The following is a 24,090-nucleotide window of genomic DNA, read 5'->3' as shown; positions in this document are numbered from 1 at the left end:
AAAGGGCTCCTTCATAGGAATGTTTCTTGTGAAAACTAGGTTTCATCTGATTTGGTTTCATCATTAGTCAGAGAACAGCTGCACATTGTTCATTTTTGGCAGTCTTAACGTCCAACATGGAGCAAGGACCAAGAGTCGAGTTGTTACTGTTGAAATTTTACATTTCCTCTTTTTTGTTTTTTTGATATAATAAAAAAATCACATGAATTTATGAAAAAAATATGTCTGTGTGTCTTCTGGAATAAAAGTAATGCTTGAAAGGCTGTTTCAGTTAGCTAGGTGTTTGTTTTTTTCTTTAAAAAGAAAAACTTGTCTATGTATTTATGAAGCAAAATAATGTCACTGAGATCTCAAGCTATTATATTGCCTGCCTTATCTTCTTCCAATATGAAAAATAGGTTGACTCTAATTAAGAGTGTTCTCCAGGATAAGAATGTAAGTCATGTGGATACGGTTAACAAGCTTCGATGGATGATGCAATACACATTTTTCATACTAAAATATGGCTAGAAATAAAGTCTCCAGCTTTAGTATACCATAATGTTAGTTCATGGGTAACCTGCTTTCTCACATTAATTTTAAGCTGGCACACTTCCATTATATAATGTTGACTTTGGAATGAACTCCTCCTAAAACTCTCTTGAAGGCATTAACATTGAATTTCAAAAGGTTGTAGAGGAAAGGAGAGATTGGATCTCCTTGGAATATTTAGACAGCAAGGGAAATGCTAGTATTGCTCCTGGGTTAGAAACTATGCTGAGAAGGCTCACAGCCTGTTGGGAACATCTTACATTTGGATTGAGTTGGCAATATCCTCCACTCATAAATTGTTACTGAAAATTAACAGTGTACCAACTGTCTCATCACTAATAATCTGTCTACAGGACTAAAAGTATGGGAGGAGAAAAGACTGCATGTGCTTACTACCAATAAATCAGTAATTAGAAGCAGAAGTGGGAGGTTTTTGCTTTAAAAATCTACACAATAAGATGATGAAATGGCTATATCTTGTATCTTAATTTTTGAATCATTTTAGGAAACTCTAATACAACTGCTAAAGGAAGAACCCAAAAGTCATGTTGGAGCTCATAAGCTGTATTTTGAACCTTTTACTTGGCATGTTTGGGGTTTTGCAAACTGAAGATTGCAGATAGCATAACTGAAACCATCCGGAGAAGCACTCAGAACATGGCCTTACTGCAATTCCTAGACTACACAATATCTGCTCAAAACTACCTCTGGCATATCAGCACTGGGATAAAAGGTTATGCAGAGTTCCAGAGGGTGATCATTACTAAACTGGCTGTAGACCAAGAGGCAATAAGACCATACCACTACCGCCTTGCAAACTGCTAATTAGACCTCCCAAGAAAGAGAGTTTCTTAGCTTGGGCTCAGCCCTGGGCTACACACCTGTGTTGCTAGGGCAAACCTGAGCTACTGATACTCATGTACGGTACTGCACTATGCCCTCTACCAGTTTGGGTCTTTCCTTACTTGAAGGTCTCTTCATCACGCTTCATGACATAAAGTGAATATGTTCTGAGATCCCTCTGATTTAAAGGGAGGTTGACAATGCTCATCTTCCTGATGAAAGTGCTTTGGGATGTATGGATGAAACATACCATGTGGCTATATAAACCACATAGCAGTTATTGTTGCAGGAAACTGTATAGTCAGAAATTGTGCTGTTGTGGGGGGAGAAAACATTTTGTTAGTTTGAGACTGAGAGTATTTTATTATAACTATGGTAAAAACATATATAAATATCAGCCTTATAATTTTTTTCTTATTCTTGAAGTCACTGAAGAGATTCAGCTTATACTTGAAATTACTCAGTACTCATGAAGCTTTGAATGAATCTAGTCCATCTCACATCTATAGTATTTTGCTGGCTTATAAACTCATTTCATTGCCCAGGCTTGTTTTCTGGTAAATCCTACCTATTTGCTAAACTGTTTTCACTGACTGAAATGCAGATGTTGAATTTGCAACTTTGATTCTGGTGATCTACTATTGTTATTAGATCTATCATATTGGTACATTTGGATTACACAGTTGTTTACTTGGTTATTTAGTATTGAGGCTAATTAAATCATTTGTGTGTGTGTAGTAGAGACATAAAATGAGATTTGATGACATCTCACATATACTTGGCACACGTAGAGGCATATGCTCTTAGGCACCAGTTTGAGGCTTTGACAGAAAAGTTCTAGCAAATCTTACTGTGTCATTTTAAGATGTTGTCTCTTTCTTCTGCCTTTGTTGAAGTTCTGCCCTTACAAAAGTCAGCAGAAGAGAAAATGGGCCTCAGCCACTCCAGCTGGCCATTCATCGCGTAGGCCAAACCTACCTTCATCAGGAACTTAGTTTAAAAAGATGAGCCTTCTCTTGGAGGCCAACAAATCCAGTAGTTACCTCCAGCAGAATAAGGGACAGATTTTTGCATCACTCAGCAAGTTTCATTACACCTCCCCTGCCAAAGCCCTTTAGACCTCTTCATGACAAACTTGGATGACATTAATATCCATAAAATGTTCAATAAAACTCTTAAAATATGACTACATTATTACCTTCCAAATCCAACTTTCCAAGCTTACATAATAAGCTTTTTTTTCTCTCCCATTGTAAGAAATATCATAAGAAGGTTCCCATACAATCCTGAGTGCCTGGCTATTGGTTTAAGCAATACAATACCACTCCCAACCGGACATTGTAAACTTCAGAAGCTGGACAGTGTTTAAACACAGAAGCAATGGACACTAAAATCTTCCCTTATTATTCTTCCTTTTGTGGCTATGCTCAAATTTGCAGCACAATTAACCATTAGAAAGTTGGAAGATCAGGAACACCCCTCCTGAAAATTCTCTTCTGTGTTGTTGAACCACCTCAGAGATAAGGTGTTACTAACGTTATAGGAGTCTACAGATATTGTTTGCCAATGACATTTTTCAGAGACTGAGGCTTTCTATCACAAATGTGAAAACTGACAACAGGCCTGTTGTAGCTTGCCATAAGACAAGTATTAACTGTCTGCAGGAAACTGGCTGTGTGGCTTCGGCAGTGGTGAGGAAGGATGCTGAGGCTGTGCAGAAGAGGGAGACAAGGGACAGATTCTTACAGAGACCGAGAAGAAAAGCTATATAAATAAATGCTGTAATAAATGGGAACACAGAAAGAAAGGAAAAAGAACAATCCAGTAGGGCATAGATAAAAACTTAGCGCATATTTTAGAGAAAACCTGGCAGGAAAGAGAATACAAATGTGCCAAAATGAATATACTGCAGCAGAATGCCAGTTTTATTCTGCCCATTCATCATTGCATATGATTTCATATCCTGTTGATAAAAAATGATGTTTTTTGGGTTCAGTGATATTCCTCGAGAGAAAGTTGCACTGAGGACAGGGAAGGCTGAATAACAAAAACATGGGAGACAGGAAACATTTGCAAAGCATATCTCCTTTGTGCTTGGGGGAACACAACAAACTGCAGGGGAAACCACTCTCCAAAAAAGTTGCTCTTAACTATCTCCAAAGGCTTTCCAGACAAGATGGCCCTGTGCACAGGAAAAGATGGGATTGTAAATCCTATCTTGTCCTGCTCAAGCTAAACCTACACTGCCCAGTCCTGCTGTGTCTTTGGTTGTGGACACATGCCACCCTCTGGCTCTCCCTCCTTCTCCATTAGATCTCACTGCTCCCTGCCATCTTTTAGAGCTGCTGTTGTGATTGATGGTTAACTCATGTCAATTAAAATGAGCTGAGTTTGCTTAAATGGTTTGAAATAACAGGTCTAGGATAATTCCTCTCTCCTTGTCTCTTTCTTCCTAGCATGGGTTAGGAAGTAATCAGGCAAGTGCATCAGATGGTAAACACAAGGAGAAAATAACACTGAAAGGGGTTAGACTGGAAAGAGAGAATTAAACTAACAAAGTCCATGAGCTGCAGTCTCCTCAGCTGTCAGAGACAGCACAGTGTCTTGGATTACATACGCCTAAGAATTTCCCACCTAGTCAGACCTTTTGGTCCAGCTAGCTCATTCTTTTGTCTACATCACAGCTAACTGTCCATCAGTTGCACTATATGACACCTGATATTTATATCATGTGTCAACAGTTCAGCGATGGGAACCACATCAAGATTAAAACCAAGATATTTTCCATTTGTTTCCAGTCTCTTATCTTGGCTTTATCACCAAAGAGTGTAATGAGTGCAATAAGCCTTAAATTTTGTTGTTTAGATGCAATGGCAGAAAACCATCTGTCTATGAGACTGCCAATCTGAGAAGTCAAACCTAGTGATAAACCAGAATTTGATTTCAAGATGGAGGACCTCTAGACTTAAAACAACCATTAAAACCTGAAATTTTGGAAGGCAATATTGAAGGTCTTGTCAGTGAAACACTTTTCTATCATAATTTACTTGCTTATAACGGTTACACAGTGACAAGCTCAGTTTGAACAAAAGTCTCCTGAAAAGAGGCAAGAATCCAGTGAAAATCTTTCTGATCATCTGCTTTGCTACAAGGCAGTCTAAATCTGAGGCAGCCTGCTATAAGGCTGTCTCTGCAGCAAGAGAGATGGATTTTTGTTCTCGTGGAGAAATTTGGCAGGGGGGGGAAGTCCTAATCAGAACAAAACCAAATTTCAGAATATTGTTCATATACAATGAAATTATTTTTCAAGTTTCAAACAGTCCTGTGTGAACAGACTAGGGCCTTGGCAGGAAAAAGGGAACGTTTTTTTGAAACACAGGTGGTGGCAAGTGTCAGAAATTGCTAACAGCTACTCTTAACACTTCTTAAATTCCCAGCTCCTTTGAACTCATTGCCACAGTAGAGATGCTTCTGTGTTGCCCATGTGTACGAACATGGATGCAACATCCTACAAAAAATTTTACATTAATTTTGCATTTCAAAAATTCTGACTTCTTTTTAGGACATCCTCTGACATTATACTCTCCCTGTATATCAACGACTTACACACCTGTAGGAAGAAAAAGATATTAGAAAAAATTTAGGCTTACTATGCAGATCCCAGACCACAGTTTTGTCCTGAAAATGTAACATTTTAATAACATATTTAATAACATTTTAATATTTTGTGAAACGTCAAATACCCATGGGTTTTGCTAGTTGTCAGACCCATTCTACTCTTGCACTATTCCTTTGGTAACCCTTCTGGTGTTCTTACTATTAGTGTCACTTAGCCTATGTGCATTTTAATTCATCTGAAAAGCTAAGGAAAAATATATATATATCTGACTGGCATTCAGCTGCTTTTTAATAATCTCATTAGCATTCCTTCCCCTTCAACAATGACTATTGAAATCAGAATCTTTTTGTTTTAATGGAGTGCTGTCAAAGAGATGGGAGGTCTTTGGGTTACCTCTGCAGAAGTACTTCGAAAAAAAAGGTCACTACTATTGTAGCTAGGTTGCAGAACTAGATACCATCCCATCTGATAGCTTAGCATTATCTACTACTGCTGAAGTCACCTTTTCTGCTACTTCTTCCATTAAGGCAATAACCTCTAGCAGAAAGGTATGACAGTGGAGCAGTGAAGTCTGCAACTCACAAGTTAGAATCACCTAAGCCTGTCTGTTGAAACATGAATTAAGCACCAGAACTACGCAGTGCACCATACTCGTTTAGTTCAACATTATCTCTTCAATCTCTTCAACACACACGAATTCTCTAAGTCCCATCCTATAGGCTGCCAATCTCTAATCCAAAATTTGGATCCTCAGAACCTTTACTCAGCCTCTGCCTGGTTCTGTGGACACATACATGCTGTATACAGAGACATTTTTTACTAAGTAAAACTATGTAGGTGCCTGAAGGGAAGCAGCTGGGCATGATAATACTAAGCAGATAGTGGCTTAAATCCAGCAGTATGCATATACGAGATATGCCTCTCCCAGTGATGCACAACTATAAAACTTCCTTGCACAGTTCTTGCGCTGATCTTGGCAGTACTTTCTCCTCTTTGTCACTAGTTGATGGCTAGCCATTTATCCAGAAAATTAAGAATCAAAATCAATTCTATTTGATAGCAAGTATATCTACATCTTTACTTCCAAAGTGACTTATCACACCACCAAGCACCGCAGGTCAGTGACTCACTTAGTCTTTCTGGTCCTGTCATAGGACAATTCGATGTGGTCTGAGGGAAATAGCAGCGAGGCAACTGGAGCCCAAAAATGTACCTTGCGTACTAGCCTAGAAACTCAGTCCTACTTTCTTAAGCTTTGCCCAAACCACCGAATATATTAGGAGAAAGGGCTGGCAAAAGTACTTCCCAAACTTACTCAAATGCTTAGCCAAATGCTCGACCAGTTCTGATTTTGGATATGATCCCTAGTGTAACAGGCAGCATCTAGCTGAGAGCAGAAATGGGAAAATGAACATTTCACATCTACGCAAGGTTGTCTTAGGTGGCTGGATAAATATTAATTGCTCTGGTTCACCCAGGGCACTGTGATTTCTCTTTGCCTCAGGAAAACCTATAGTCTCCTTTAGGCTGTAAACCAATCCAAGCCTCTTTGTCATGTGCTTGTTTACAGTTATTTTGCAGGACAGAAAACATAATGCTCCCCACCGCGGGAGCTCTGCAGTATTTGTTAGCTCAAGGCTTGCAGTGTCCTGGTTGTAATGTATTAGTTGAAGTTACAGTCCCAAGAAAGACTGGCATCTTTGCACAAATTTACAGATATTGTTTCTAGATGTGCTGTACAGAGAGACTTTGCTATTATAGTCTGTTTTCAATATTCATCTTTTTTTCCAAAATGTCAAAGTGGTAAGAGGCCTTCGTGGTTAAGATTGCAGCTACATCTTGACTAATTTTAAATGAATAATGGAGAGTATGTATCATGTTATCTGGGAATAATGTTAGAGCTACTGAAAACTAGGGTTTCTGGCTCACAAGATTTTTACTGCTATTATTTAGTAACTGAGTGCCAGGGAGACAAAGAACATCTTCCAGTTGAATCTGGGTGACTGCAAAGTCAGAAGTGAAAGAGGCTGAAGCTAGCAAAGATAGCTCAGCGCAGCGCTATAATCTATCTTTTACAACACTCACTAGAGAACTTTGAGTCCATATCACCACATCATTCCTGAATTTTTTATTTTGAGAACTACCTAAAACACACTGGCAGCCTAGACTACAGGGATCATTGATTTTGCTCACCTAGCTGAAGGCTAACTTACCTTTAGGCTACAGAAGTAGACCACTAAATCACAGAACACTAAGCTCTATACCTGCAAGTCATTTCACCCCTCACATATAAGAATTTTCTAGGTTTCGGGTCAGAAGCTCTTGTGCAGCGATAACAATTATTTGTTGCCTGAAGAAGGCCCACTTCAGGGTCCTTTCATGGCTGGCATTGCACAGACCCTTGCTAAAGGAGGCTGATCTAGCAAGTTTGCAATAAAAATGTGGGATGAAAAATATTGTTTCTTGATTTTTAAGACTATTTGAAATTTTGGAAGAAATGTCAAAATAAAAAAAAAAAGTCTTATTGTGACAATGGATCTGTTTAGTTCATCATACATTATAGTAATTTTGAGAGTTATATCTTTATTTTGACTTTTAAATGTAAGTTATTAATATTTCAGTTACTAATATGTTGAAGCTCAGGTCATTTTCCAGTAAAGAATTGTATCATTTCATTGGAAAATGTCAGCATGGACTTCTCAGATATTTAGCAATGTTTCCCTGTTGTTTATGAACTGGGATACGTACTAACGTTAAAACTGTTTCCCAATCACTTTGGAAAGTTACAAACTGCCTCTACTTTAATACAACGAATACTTGTATCTAGTTAAGAAACTATCACACCAAGGACTTGTCAGACCACTACTAGCTCTTCCCAAAACCATGTGTTCTTGAAAGAAGTATCTATAAACTTCTCCATGAGCCAAGCCCACACACAAAGAAAAATGAAAACATAAAAGTGGAATTTAGAACAAATGGGTAATTTTCTAGATCTGGCAGCAGGGCTGAGGCTGAGACTGCACAAGGGAATTTGGGGTCATTAATATCAGTAACGAAGCACCAGTTTGAGAGACGTGCTTTTGATGACCATTATTATTTAAAAAGCACAACACTTGAGAATTAGCTTTATTCACAAGAGCTACCATCTGAATTTTTAAAACAGGCCACCTAGGGTGATCAGCATTATAATCTTCCCTGAATAAACATTGCTTAATATCACTGAGTGGTTCAACAGGCTGTAGAGTGGTCTTGAGTTTTCAGGAAATTAAATGAGCTTGATAAGCTTTTTTGTAGATACCTAGCAGAAAGACTGGCATGTCACAGCACCTGTGATAAGAGTGAGGTACAGCCATCGCAGCTTGACAAACACTGTTATACAAAAAGCAAGAGGGAATGGCATAATTTGGGGTAACTGATAAAAGAGACCCCATTACCACTTACAAACTGTTCCAGTTGCACCCCAACTCATTAGTGATGGAAAACAATAGCTCCAAAATGCCTATGAAATTATATGATGGTCTTAGTGCACCTCCCAGTGTCAGAGTGTTGGTCAGACAATCCACCTTGCCTCCAGGCACATATGGCACTGTCTTGGGGTGATACATCTCCTCAAGGCGAAGCAGGTCCCAAGGGTCATTGATGACTGAGAAGATAATACATGCATTATTACCTTCCACAGTCTTTGTCAATCTTTATTTAATGGTATTTTAGCAATGCCTTGAGAGACATCATATCAGTACTCTTGATCAATCCAAGTGATATGTACTTCAAGGAAAGGTTCCTCCGTTCCAAAACATACAGTTTTGTTTACTACACAGTCTAACCCCTGTACTGCTCATTGGATTTTACAAAATAAATTCTGCTCAAAATGTACATTTACAAATATAAACTGGACTAGAATTTAGACAACAATGCCGTGCTATTCCTTCTTCATGGTGTTTAAAAGATTCACAAATAATTTCCGTTATAAATCCTTACTTTAAATGGGTTTTCTTTAGTGTCACAGTATATATTTCTGAACGGAGTTCAAATTTGACAAACATTCTAAATTTGAGATTATTGTCCTTTCTTTATGAAAGAAAAATTTATGTATTTCCTTAATAATAAATACAGATCTAACTCCAGTTCTCTGTGAACTGTAATGCACTCAATTGCACCTTTGTCTCACATACGTGGAGATGTTGAAGAAATCTCAGAAATAATCCAGGAACTGACAAGCAGAACTTCTCTTTACATAATAATAATGGATATGTTCATACCTAGCTATCTGTGTTGCATATATTAGATGTGATTTTACTTGCACATGGATGTACTGGCATCTCCAGTGCAGGAAACTGAACACAGCATACATTTAATCAGCTTTTGAAGTGTTTACATAGTCATTGCCTAATCTCCTTTAACACCTCTAAAATATATAAAGTGGTTGTACAGTGGCCTGTATTCCTACCAAGGCAGTAAATGCTAAATTAACAGCACTGAGCTAATTTGACTGCAGTCTTTTCTACATTTAAAAGAAAAAAAAAGTGCTAGTTTTAATTAAACATTTTTCCCTTTATTTAGTTGTGACAATTTCCTATGTATGCAAATATATAGGGGGACACACACATACATTCTTTTCAAGTTATTTTATTTCAGTTCAGCTGAAAGATTTCTAATTGGTTTGAGCTTATTTGAAATAAAATGGCCAAACCAAGCTGCAAAATGTTTCCCACCAGCTTTAGAGTGATTTGAAAACCACACTTCAAACTGAGCAGGTGCACCTCTTTCTTGTAGACAAGTCCCGACACAAAGGATAAGAAACACCATTTTCGATGTAAACAGGACCCTAGGCACAAATCCTTGAAAATGTTGTCCTTAAAATTTATTCTGAAGTTCATTGTAGCTGCAGCATAACGCATTTACCAACATGCTTTAGTACAGTAAATGCCTTTTGGGCCATCTCATTCCATTCCATAATTGTTTTCTGGGGAAACCCTTACCCTCTACTTGATTTATGCAATACAGATGGTTGGTAAAACTTGAATTTTTATTGATGCATAGTAATATCTTTCTCAGCACCCTTAAAGAAAGTGACATAATTCTTTAAGACATAATATTACGCTTAGGAATTGCTCTAGAGGATCATCAATCTTTTGTGAAACTCTTCCAGCACTATACTAGTGTTAAATAAACCATGACTAGAACTGAAATTCAAAATAGTTTGAGTGATTTCTGCAAAACGTTCTCCATTTGCCAATTATGTAGCACTATATTTCATCCTATCAGTTATTCATTATTCTTTGCTAAAAATACAGCAATGGCAAGGGATTTTTGTGAGTTCCAGAAAAATTAGATGACCAGCTTAATGAAAACCAGGCATTATTTTATAAAAAATGACAAAGCTGATGAACTAAGTGATGATGACGTGGTATTTGTTTATCATCAGTGTTGTTTTCTTGACAAGAAAAAATATCCAAGCCCAGTTGAGAAGAGTGTTTATTCAAAGCCATGTTCTTAAAGCCTGCTGAGTCTTCTGAGTTGATACCTAGTTCACACCCCATCCTCATGGTCCCTAGCTGGTACCAGAGTTCGAAAAGGCAAAGCCCAGAAGGAATAAGCATAATCCAAATATGTTTGCCTTAATATTAAAAAAGGCCATATTCATGTCTACGTTCCTTCTTCCCAAATCTCCTTGAAATCCTTTCTTTACTACCATATTTATTGCCTTACTGTCCCTCCTCCCCATGTCAACCTTTCCTTTAGATTTACCATTTTAGCTCAAATCCTGAGTTGGGACCCTTAAACACATTCTGAGTTCAGCTGGCTAATGTTCATTTTAAAGCAGTCTAGGTATTTTTATAGCTGGGGTGTTTTGCCTTAGCTTCAAACCTCAAAGGAACTTCCTTTCAAGTCCCACAGCATAAGGAGCCTGTCCCAAGGACAACGATGTTAACCCCCACAGCCTGGCTGTGCATTTCAGCAGACTGAAGGCCTGGAGCTTGAAGAGTTCTTTGCCCATAGAGAAAGCTGAGTCAGGAACCTGTTTAAGGCTCCAATGTGATGTTTAACATAGAAAATGCAAGTAAGACCCTAAAATAAGATCATAAGGTGGCTGCAGTGTGAAGGCAGAGACTTGGTATTACTTTTTCTTTGTCACCCCCTTTCCTGGCCCCACAGGCAATCTTGGACCAGATTAACAAGGAAAACAAATCTTGACATGGCTAACAGTACTTTACATACCATCCTTATTGCCATTGAAAATCAGAAAACATTGACCTAGAAGAAGAGGGTTAAGTTTTAAAATATCATCTCCATTTTTTTCGGACTTCCCTAACTGGTTGATCTCTCACTACTGTATGAAGATATACCAGCTATGAGAGGGGATGTTTTCTGCCTCTAAAGGAAACGATGGTGCGATGCTACACAGGTATGATTAGGTGTTGTGCTTTGATTTCCATGCTAGCTGGAAGTTTTGAACCTGTCCTCCCTAATACTAAAGCACTCAAAAATAATGAAGAAAATCTAGCTTTCTAAAATGTGCATAATATAAGAGATAATAAATAGAAGAAACATCAGCAGTAACTCTGGGGAGTTGCTTTAAATTATGGAAAGCAAATAGCAAAGTTTATTGCAAGGGAAATAAACTTTATTTTCACTTCTTGTAGTAATTTATGGCAATTCAATTCGAAGTTTATCTTCTGTGTTTTAAATAGGCATATACCAGAAAAAAACTAAAAGCACTGGGCCTTTAGTCCTTATTATCCAGGCTTTGATTCCCAAAATATGTCTATATCATACAGTGGAAATCAGCTTAACATTTTAGAATAAGCTCCCGTGGTAAGTGTTGGTATAGTGCAGTACTTGGTCAGGCTATTCCACCCTGTATGACTGAAGTGCTTTCAGGATTCAATTGACACTCCTGCCTATAATTTCATCGAGTAGAGTGCCATCTCAGTTATATCCTAGCTGAGGCATCTTTGCGCCAGAGTCCTTTGAAAAATGTACATTCATGCCTTTGGTGGCAGATAGACAGGAGTACAAGAAAATGGCCGTGACTGGGAGACCATGTCATGAACTCAGGTCTGAGAAGAATCATAGGGAATGAGGTTTGACTAGCAGACCCCAGATCCACGAGGAAGATGAATAAGAAGAGCTTTATGATATAGCTTCATAGAGATACAAAGTCTGAGTATGACGAGAGATTAATGTGATGCTGCCCTGAAGCCCAGCAATTTCTTTCTACTTTCCCAAAAGAAGATTCCATAAAACCCAAATAATTCAGGTTGGACAAAACTGGAGTTTTAGTGAACTACTTTTCAGTTGAAGATATTTGACCAGCTCTAACAGTTTATAAAACTTATGGAGACATAAGAAGTGGATTAAAGCAGTTCACCATCTGGTACTGTAAATAAAACCTTTTATCCTAATGATTAAAGCAAATAGAGGAGCTGTCATGACATCCCTAACACTTCATTAAATCAAAAGTCTACAGTACCCGTAAAGCTGAAACTTTACTGCAATCCCAACATGAGATTTGTGTGTCAGTCCATGAGACTGGTGGGTTCTGGGCGTGATAGCCTTTATTCTTACTGTAAGTAACAGGGGAAGGCATGTCTTGTCTGCCAGCACTGCAGAAGAGAAATTATAAAAAATATTCATATGCTAAAATAACTTCACCAGAGAGAGAGAGAGAGAAAAGGATTGTCCTCATTAGAAGTACAAAAAATGACCAATAATATATTAACTTATTTTTCACAAGGGAAGAGCTCCTAATTCACAGGTGTAATTTCTTCTCTGTTAAGAAAATAAAATGTTTATTTGTGATATTCCTTTTGAAGCTAACTGAGTTGACTTAAAAAACATTCAGAATCTCCCTTTCATGGATGGCCAGTGATTTTTAAAAGGAAGGTATTGAGAAGTTTTTTGAAACCTGTCTCTTGTGCCTCCAGGTAATTAATCTACTTCACAAAAGAATATCTCTCTTTCCTCAAAGTCATCCCCTAATTAAAACTCAAAGTACTGTGTCCTTTCTGGTTATGGCTGCCTTTTTCCAAATTGTAAGGAAAAAACTATATCACTATATCTGTAGAACAGCATTTCTTTCCCTGGAGATTTACCATCAAGTAGAAGTCTGAGGAACTCATCTCACTAGATGAGTGTTCAAAGCCTGTTTGAAATACATGAGAGACAACCTGCACTCGTTGAGTTGGGTTTAATACAGATGCTCTTCCTTCTTCATAATGTCCTTGATTATTTTCAGCATAATAACAATTTGGTATTACTCTCTTTACAAGAAGGTGAAATACTAGTTGGACTGGTTCAAAACTGAGAACAGTTTTCACACAGATGAGCCTGATATATTCACAGGCAACAGCGAAGCTTTTTAAGAACTACACTCAAATTTTCAGGTAAAGACTAATGAACTCATCACAACTGGAACAGATGGCACAGCCCATTTTCTAGTCTATTAACTTTTATATATCACTGAAGAATCATCATGAAATAGAGATAATCCAGAAAACAGGGAAGATTTCTGAACTAGATTTAGGATGTTTTTGCCATTTTGGTTTGATTTATAGGATCTCTTAATTTTGTTACACAAAGCACAAGGATACATAAAGATTATATATACATATAAAATGAATATTTGGTTGAAACTGGGCAAATCAAATAATGCTGTAATGTAGAAAATATTTATAAGCAGAATATAAATAATCCTGAACTGTGTGCATTTGACATAATTTATGGAAGCTACAATTTGTTATTAAATGGCACTTTGAGGTAACTGAATTTCATCAACAAATCACTATTAACTTATTTAAGCTACTTTGTACAAATATGTGAACTACCTCTATAATTCTTTCAGAAAGGTTATTCCATTTTTCAGTGGAATCAAGGAGAGAAGATTGATGAACTTCTCTTTTAAGCTAAAGAAAGAAAATTACTGTTTTCATGTGTGTAAAAATATATGATTAAGAAAAACTAGCTCACGAGAGGCTCACCATAGTGTATTTCATGTTAAGTGTAATTCCAAGTTTCATTATCAATGTTGACCCAGGGGCTGTTGCTTCCACTCATTTGTTATTAATTCACTCAATGAGTCACCTGAAAGACAGTAATTGAAAAGCTGCAGTGGGATGCCTCTCTTTACAATGTATTGTAAAATTATTTCTGCTTAGAGACTCATACTTTGCTGCTCTCAACAGGGAGAAAAGTTTATATGTAAGAAAGAATGTATATCATTTCTGAGTCAAACACTTCCATTTGTAAGGCAAAAGACATCTTGTGAAGCCAATCAAATTAAACACCCAAATAGAAGAATCATTGTGTAAATTATCAGTAATTTATAAGTGTTAACTGTCAAAAATATTTTCATAATTTATTACAGTATTCAGTTACCAATTCACAGAATTTTTATTAGATCCAGTTAAACAGAAAAATTGACCACACTAAATTTTTCAGGGCCCTTTAGTGAAACTGAAACCATTGTTAACAGTAAATTAGAATTATTCGGAATTTAAAAGTTACTGCTGAATTTTATATATATTCCCTACAACTGACAACACATCTTAATTAGCTTACTGTATAACAACTTCAAATGACCAAAACTAATATGATCCATGTGAAACGTGTTAAGAATTATAAATCGAACACAATTTTGTCTTTACCTACACATATCTAAAATCTGCATCTGCTTATATAAGCAATATCTGAACCTACCCCAAAGAACGACTCTCCCATGTTTGAACAGGTAATCCCAAGTATTTTACCCTATTAGGAAAGAACTTCTTTGACCATTTTTCTTTTGTCTGTAGTCTAGTAGTAATACAATCAGAATTGCAGCACTAAACACCTAATCTTTAGGCTTGACTTGAAATCATGCTTAAAAATAAATAATGTCGTAATGAATAAAAAACCCTAGTTTCTACTAGATCATTTTATATGTTAAAGATCCCTTAATATCTTATAAAACTTTCCCCAGCTAGTTAAAACCTTACAATTCACTACAATTATTTAACAGAATTTATTATAAATTACTCTATGAAAATTTAACTTCAGGGAATAAACATAGGTATTTTTAATGTCCAAAAGAAGCAAGGCTTGAAAATTGAACCTATGAGTTGAATCTAACCTGTGTAAAATTAATAAAATCTGCAAAAATTATAACACTAATCATAGGAACACAACTAGGTAGACAGATCCAAAGATAATAAAAGAAAAAGCAGAAGACACTCAGTAGCTGTAATCCTTAAATGGGAAAAAAAAGTCCAAAGGGTTTGTGAAAATAATAGAAAGCAGTGATTTATAAAAATATACTGTAAGTTTGTTTCTTGATGCCTATGTCTGTTTGGTCCAGAGCTTTATCATAACAACATAAATCAGCTTAACTAAGCTGAGAACATATTCAAAACCAATACAAACTGTAACCTGTACCATTTTATGCTTGTTATTCAACATCTTCTAATTGTCTCTAACTAAACTGGGTATTTTATAGAGCTTTACATCTGTTCTGCTTCTGTAAATTCCCTAATACTCCCCCATGAAAGCACACTTGGTAACCTTTTCACTGTAGTTAAGCAGCAGAGCTGGGTGGCCCAAGTCATTCTCCAAGGGCAGTGTCTGGTTGTGATGATGCTCCATTGGGTAGTTTAATGGAAGAAATGGTGGGAGAAGGACCACAGTTGGAGGCTGAACCTGAGAAATATATTTTCTCATTTGGTACTCCCCACCAAAGCCCTGTATCATGGTCCCTGTCTGACTCTGGTGAGCCATGTACTAGGTTAAGTTGGGTAATGGCGCAACTGGTTTAATGAAGGAATAGTTGGCCTAGGCATGTGAGATGAAGGAAAAGAGCACATGAAAGATGGCAGAGGTGAGGTGCCCGCTCACATCATAAGACTTTTTGAAAGTACATCTCAAGCGTTTTTGTAGCCCTCAGAGCCCCAAAACCTGCCATTTGTGTGGATACAGCAGGGTGTCATTGAAGGAAACTGCAACAAACCACAAGTGGCTGGCAGGGGTGGTTATCCTCTCGCCTTCAGGGCTGCGCTGGGGAGCCAGAGCGGGAATTTGCCAACCCGAGTGCTAGTGCTAACTCCATTGAGCAATGGTCTAGGCAGAACCAGGTTTTCACCTCTCCCATGTCACAACCGGGAAGTAAACAGTGAGAAGCGAGCTGTTTTCCGTTCACTTTCCATAAACGTTACTCACACTGTTGTTTGGGAAGGGGTGAAAGGAGTTATGGGAAGAATGGATGCCCAATCTGAACCAGTGTTGCCACTCTTCATTTGAAATTTTGCTGTATACCAGCATGTCAATAATATAAGTCTGTGCATTAAAACTTCATTCAAACTTACTTTTCTATTGATATAAAGATATTTTCTAAATATCTTTTCTTTTTTCCTAAAAATATGACATATATGTTACCACAGAAAGTAATTTAATTCCAAGTTTGTGAATGCAGAAAAAGAATTCTTAATTCATTCATGGATTTATTTTATGTTTTTTCTACAACAACAGGCTTCACTTCCTCAATGGGTTTCAGAGGAATTTGACCTCTGTCTGAACATTTGAGGTTTTGCTTTTGAAACTCATTAGAACCCTGATGTTAGAAAACTATTTTGAAATATATTTATTGTACCAGTGACATACTAATGACATGAGTTAGAAACATGACAAATGGTAAGATTGATAAAAAAATAACTGGCACATTATATATAAAACCAGAAAATCCTCACAAAAAGTGTATTGTGAAAACAAGGTTTCCAAAGTTATAAATAGCCATTACAGTCATTAAATAAATAGTCATTGAAGTATATTCTCCACTATCAATTGCATATGATCTCTCAAACTGCTTCAAAGTGTGGGTCCAAAACCAAGAGGTGGTGAGATGGAAAATATTCTCACCATCAACAGAAGGTAAGCATGTGGAATATCTTAAAATATCAGGTCTCTTTTAATTTGTGCAGTACTTACAGACTTATCTGTTCATTTCTGTACAGGATGTTTCACTTTTAGGGCATCTCAAACAGGTATCAAATAGCTCCTATCTCATTCTTCTTTACTTGTTTAGAGCAATTTATTGTTACCCATCTTCTAAGAGTATTATGAAGTTTATGAAAATGAAGATGATTTATCCTTTGCTGGACAGCTACAGGGTGTGAAAAGCTGGCTGGAAGCCTGACAAACTGTAGTGCACTGTAATACACTGGCAGAGAGTGGGCAGAACCTGGAAAGAAACACCAGAAAGCCAGAGATTGTACTTCCCAACTGCAATGACCAAGATGAACAGTTAAAAAAGAAAAGAGTCATACTTTAGGCAGATATTTTCAGCAGTTCAACAAGGGAAACGGTTGTATTAGCACAACCTTTGGGGCATTCTGTACTGCAATAAAAGAATGAGAAAAGCAGGAGAGTAAAGAGCATTTCCCACTGGGCAAAAAAGGGAAAGGAAGGAAACTGAATTCTGACCTCAGAAAACAAAGTAATATTTTTCTTTTCAAGACAGCAAGTCTGAAGGAAATATGCCAGCAGCTTTGAGTACCTAAGCAAACCAGGAAAATGACAACAAAACAACATGCAGCATATTGCCAAAGAGACCTACCAAGGCAATCGATCAAGTGCAAAAAGCAATATTGAAGCAGGTGCAGATGCTGGAAAATCACAAACAAGTTAAAGAGATGTGATATTGCTGATGTCACTGTAAAAAAAAACCCAAACTGAGTGTAATGCATCCATTGCCATAGCAAAGCGCAGTAAGGACTGGATTTTTGAGAGACAGTAACTTGTAAAAACCCAAACGTTTCTTACACTGTACCTCAAGCAGTAGATTGAACTGGTTTGCAAACAAGTGATGAAGATACATAATCTAATGAACCACAAACAAATATGTGCTGCTCCAATGGAAACATTTAAATGGAGAAATGGGAAAAACAAGGTTAAACTTGAAAAAAAAATCTTCGTCCATTTAAGTGTAAAAGGGTGTCGAAGTCATAGCGTTTTGCTTGGCAAAAACAGTCTGAAAGTTGCTTATAGAACAGAGAAGTTGAACTATATTGTCCTACAGCTGCAAAGAAAAATCAACTGAAATAGTAGTAGTACCAGAGAAAGTGTTTGCTTTTTTCAGAAATACTACAAACAGTTTTCAAAGACATACAAACGTTGCTGCAAAATGGTCTATAATGTTATGAAGGTTGAATTGTTGGAAACATCTCCAAAAGGGCAAAGTCAGATTGTGAGAATAAAACAAGCTTACTTATTCTTGAAGTCATGTTCCTTAAGTGCTCCTTTCACACCACAGGTAGAGGTAGAGAACCAGTGAGCTACTGCACAAGCAAGGATTGAAGGGTATTTGATCTCATGAAAGCCTTTCAGAAGTGCTCAGAGTTTAAAAACAAGGGCTTTCACATTATTTTTCAGTCTCTGGCTTTTCACAATCACAAATGAAATTTTTGTGAAGGTATTTTTATAAATATGCTTGTTTTCTGTTAATAGTGGCATGTGATACTTTCTTTGTAACATTCCATGGCTTCAAAATGTTAAACCAAATGTTTTCTGCAGATTCTCCTGTTACGTGGATTACAGCCACAATATTTCAAAATGTTCAGTGGATAAACATCAGAGAGGCGATCAACATTACAATCCATAAATGGCATAAGAAAAAGAGCATGTGAAGTTTGAATCCATTATAATTTTTCATAAAAATTATTATGAATCACTGTACCTAGAGATAGTTAAAAATTTGGCAAAATTTTTTTTTTTTCCTTTACAATCTAAAAATGCATTTGGATTTTGATATGGTAGTACAAAATGAATCAAAGTTTGGTTTTCACTGACATTTTCATTGAGAGAGAAAATCATTTCAGGACCAACATTTCTTGTGATTGTTATTGATCCTAATAAGTGCCGATCAGTCATTTTCCAGCACTGACCACCCATTTTCTTTGCTTCAAAACAGAATTGTTAACAATTCTGATTGATTTCCCCATACTTTCATATCCAATCAAGATCAGATGTCAAGCTCAACAAATAAATAAATGTTACTGACAATGTCAACATCGTACATCAATGTTTTTAAAGAATGCAAATATTATATTGGATGTGTTCGATTATTTATAGAATATTAATCTCAGTTTCTACATCAATAACTGTAGAAGAGGAGCAATGCGAACCACTCCCATTGTTTACTTTTTTATTATCTTTTTGACTAAGTAGCTAAAAGTGTAATTTGGAAATGTCCTAAAAGGGTGATTTAAATGCCAATTTTGAAAATTACTTAGGTAATTTGATGTCTAAACCTTATAGAATATCAGCTGCAAAAGGCATTAATTGCTTTATGAAAATCAAACCCATAAATTCCTCAATAATTCAGCATATTTTTTAATGAATTAACTTTTACTCATAATCTGTAATCTGAGTATTCTGAATGTTATAATTAACTGCTTAGAAATACAAGCTAACTCCATATTCATCTACCCTTCATATTGCTTCAGAACAAATAAATCTACATATTATTCTTTACACTTTTTAGTAAAAAATAATTTTCCGTTGATCACACTTGAAATATCCCATGGACATGAAAGAATTTTGCTAATTGGCATGTAATCATTCCTTAGAAGAAGAGTGGGCTACACGTGGCATATACTTCACACTTTCTCATCACTCTATTTTTAAATTCATGCTGGCAGTCTCCCACAAACCTGTTTAGAAATTTGAAGATTGTTCTGGCTGACAGAAATGTGACAAAATGGTGGGTTTCCTCTGAGGTATGTAAAAAAAGATATATCGTGTAGTCTTAGCATCAAAGAAAATCACTGCTTAAAATTGCTACCACAATATGGCCTTTAGTGGAGGAATTTGTTACATCTGATGGGCAGTTGTCACTTCAAGAAAATTCTTCAGTATACATGGGAAAAATAGCCTTGAGTAAATAATAAGGAGGTTAAAAGTTATGTTATTGTCTAGAAAACAAAGACTTACATTGTACGCTCTGTATCTGTCTCTGCTATAGCACATATTTTGGCTATTTTTCACTGTCCTGTCTGGCTGTGTTAATCAGCTCCAATCTATCTAAATATTTCTTGGTGACATTATTAGGTCTGAAGTCATTGTCAGTCTGCAAATGCACTCCAGTACTTTTCCTTCATTCTTAGATAACATACATCATAAAAACTATTCCATTGTTCTAGTTCAATACACTTGGCTTTATTGCCTGCTATTAGAGCTGGTTGGAAAATTTTTATTGAAACAAGCTTTTAGCACAGAATATCAGAAAACATATTTTCATCAATATTTTAGTGAAAATGCTCTTTCAATTTTCAGCCAGTTCTGTTTTCTGTAATCTAAATGCTGGCTGTTATCCCCCCTTGCAGAGCATGCTGGACACCAAAAAGAAAGACTGTAGCAACCATCTCACTGCCAGACACGAGACCTCCATCTCATTTAGGTTCCTCTTCACAGTCCCACATCACCTTCCCCTCTTTCCTCATGATTCCAGCCATTTCTTGTGTCTTATCAAATCATGATATTAAACTGAAACTCTGAAAGCCTTGTAATGCTGTTTCAAATTTGCACCTAGGGATCTTCCCAGTCTGCCACTGTGCTGCTGAATGCATCTACTTAGAGTTTCAGACATGCACTGAAGTTAGAATTAGGCCTTCCTGGTATATCAGAGAAGCTGAGTAATATCCCTGATAGTCAGTGGAGATAAGAATGAAATTTATGATAAAAAAATGAGCTGAAAGGAAGGTGTCTTGGAGGCATATCACATCCATTTTACAAAATTCTGAAGGGGATGAGATCTAATTGATGGCCCTTTGAGAAGAACAATGACAAAAAGGTGGTTCTACTATTTTCTGAACATGATTGATAGAAAGTTGCAGTGCTTGCTTGGTTAAGGAAGAAAGCAGCTGACCACCCTTACAAGGAAACTAGCTAAGAGGGATGAAGTGTAAAAGCATATATTGGAATTAAGAGGAGAGGGCGCCAGTGTTTGTGAGAACTGATAAATGCGAGCCATAGCGTTGGGAAAATGAGGAAATCACTTAAATCTCAGTGTACCCAAATAAGACAAGCATGCCTCAACTTAGTTAAACATGAGTGCTTCAGAGAGATTTTTCTGTCCACTGCTTTCCCAATTGGACAAGATTTAACATGCTTCCAGTGTTCTAGGCTCCCATATTGGATCTTCCTTGGACAAAGCCCAAACCCCAAACTTTTTGAAATTCATTAATTGGGACACTTCAGCTCTGTTAATTACAGCACATGAAGCACTGAACACCAGCATAAATCTCTTTAAGAATGGCTGCAATTAATCTTGGAGCCAAGGCTTCCACACACAATGTGTGTGAGCCACTGATATTGCTATAAGCAAAATCAGGGCCTTGTGAACACTTGCTGCTTTGCAAAATCCAAGCAAAAAACAGATATATTCTGCATCCTCTAGAGTTCACAGCAGTATTTTACAAAATGCTTTGAAAATTATTTTGAACAAAAGAGATTCAAAGACGTTTGAGAAAAGTCCTTCTGAATGCACAAGCACAATGCAGAGATTTTGCTCTTTCTTATTTTTGTTTGCTTCCAAAGTTTCACAGCCATTAGGAATAGTTTGCCCCCTTGAGGCTTTTGCTGGCTCTTGGCAGACTGGCATTTTCCCTACGCAGCAGGCACTGACAGTGACAAGTGAGAGCACTGACTCTCCGCTGCTGGCTACCTGCTGCCTTTCTTCTCCTGTTTCCTCAGGAACAGAGTCTGATCTATGCAAATATAGCAATAGGAAATGATTCTACAACTAATATTTTAAGTCCTTTGCCTTTATGTTCATTGCATTTTTAATATTTTCTTTTTTTTTTTTTAATTTAAGAAAAGTCTTTTCTTTAAGTAAGATGCCATCTTACTATTTTTCCTGCAGAGATGGGATGAGTGATTTCTCAGGGGAGCATGGATAATGAGTTATGACCTTTGTGCATTTGCCGGGTGCCTTGAAACTCAACCTTCATCAGCCAACCAAATGCCTCTGTTCAGAAGAACAGATTATCAACTTGCAATAATGGTCAGTGCATTTTTCTTCTTTCCAGGGAACAGGCTAGACAAAAAAAAAAATCACAGTTCTGTCCCTGGCTGTCCTGCTTTTGCTGAACTGTAACTGCCCAGCACTCTGAATTGCTTTGTCTCTGTCCTAATGTCAGCCATCACTCCTTTTAAAGCTTGTTGTCTTCTCCCAAGCAAATCCTCCCTTTATTAAAGTAGGAGTTTGCCTTAGTGCAAGCATCTGCAACCAGCCTTTTTTTTTTTTGAGGTTTTGGTGGCTGTTTGCTGTTTAGGTTCAATAAGCAATGCAAACACTAGTCACCCACCAGAGCACTGTAAGAACATCCAGATTCCTTATTCAAGTGATCAGTAAATAAAGAGAGGGAGAGTTACGAGATCAAACCAAGACCAAGAGGCCTAGTGTAATCTTGATTTAAAAAGTAGAACCCATTTTGTGCGTGTTTCCTGGAGAAGGTCAAATAACAATGGTAAGGATTCATTAAGGAATATGGGAGAGAGGAGTTTTGGTTTGCTATTGAGCTTTTGTTTGTTGTTGAGTTTTTTCTTTTTCTTTTTTTTCTTTTTTTTCTTTTTTTCTTTTCTTTTTTTTTTTTTCCCTTGGAATCCTGTTGTTGGGCCTTTGCCTGTTACTACTTAAATCAGCAGTAACACACCTTGGGAAGATTTTACTTCTACTGCCTGTTGAGCACCTGGCCTGTGCATAAAGAGATGACTGACCTTCAAGGCCATCAATGTGGCACTTGTGAGTCATATGGTAACCACATTTTTGAAACGTAGGCAAATTCCTAGTGCTGCCTCATTTAATCTAAATATTAATCACCTGAACAGCAATGATCAAATTCACATCGGGGATGCAGGCAAGGCAGGAAATGGCAATCAATGAAATGATAATCAAAATGCAAGGAAAAATGCATCTGAAAAGTGAAGATAATATCAAATAACTCTTTTACCTTGTTTTTCCATTTTCAGTGACATTTCAGTTTGTTTTTGCATAAAATGAACAGGGAGGCTGGGTAACAGACTGCAGTAGGTATTGAAAAACAAGCAAAAATGAGAGAAACAGAACAGTGGGAAAGATTTGAAAAGGCAGGGAATAAAAATCCATAAATAAGAAATGAAACAAAAAGAAAGAGATATTACAAGGTAATGTACAGAGGACACAGCAGGAAAGCCATGACCCTTTCCCTGTATCATTCAAAAATCCATTCAAGAGGTTCTCTAGCCCCACATGACGAAACTAATCTTCAATTTTAAACAGATTGCATTCCCTAATGTAGACAGTGTTTCAGCAATGTGCTCATCCATCTGCCTACTCCATCTAGCCATATTGTTATTTTTTATTTTTTCTCTATTGTCACAAACTATGTGCTATAACAAGAATTCTACCCCATATAAATTCAATATAATACTTCCAAATGTCACTGTGATCTGCAGTTTATTCTGCTCTGTCAGATATAGCATTTTTACACTGTCCACAGGTCATTGTCTTTTTAATATCTTACTTCAGCCTACCCAAATTCCTGCCTGCTGTCTCCCCTAATGTCAGACCTTTTGAGTGATTTTCTTGTCCCTGGTTCCCTGTGTTTTTCTTCTCCTTCTGTTGTGAAAATATTCTCCTGGTTGAGGGATGATATCTAGTGCTTGGGTCCTTCCCTCTTGCACCTGTGCTTATCTGGCAGCGCATCCTGGGTTTGTGGTTTCTGATCTCAGTAGAAGAACTGACAGCTCTCTCCTTGGTTTGGGAAAGAACACAATTTCTTTATTAGACTCTTCTTCCTAAGGGAACAGGGCTTATGTTATTATGTTGTCTGCATTAGTCAGAGTCATCCCTTCCCCCCACCTTTTGAATCGGTATCTCTATTTCAGCCAAATTACCTATTTCAATCAAATCTGACACAGGGTAGATGCATTTTAAAAAAAATAAGTTTTCCCAAGTTTTATGACAATAGCAATTTGGGGAGGCAAAGAACATCTTACAGATGCCTAAACTGAAGGAAATCCCTCAGTGTAACCCTGCTTGCAGCTGCACACTGGAGAATCTCCACTGAAGATGGTTTAATAAACAGAGG

Source organism: Platalea leucorodia, assembly GCF_965183815.1.
Source record: "Platalea leucorodia genome assembly, chromosome: 6".
In the NCBI taxonomy this organism is placed as follows: Eukaryota; Metazoa; Chordata; class Aves; order Pelecaniformes; family Threskiornithidae; genus Platalea; species Platalea leucorodia.
The sequence above is the reverse complement of the archived record's forward strand: the minus strand, read 5'-3'. Positions refer to the sequence as shown.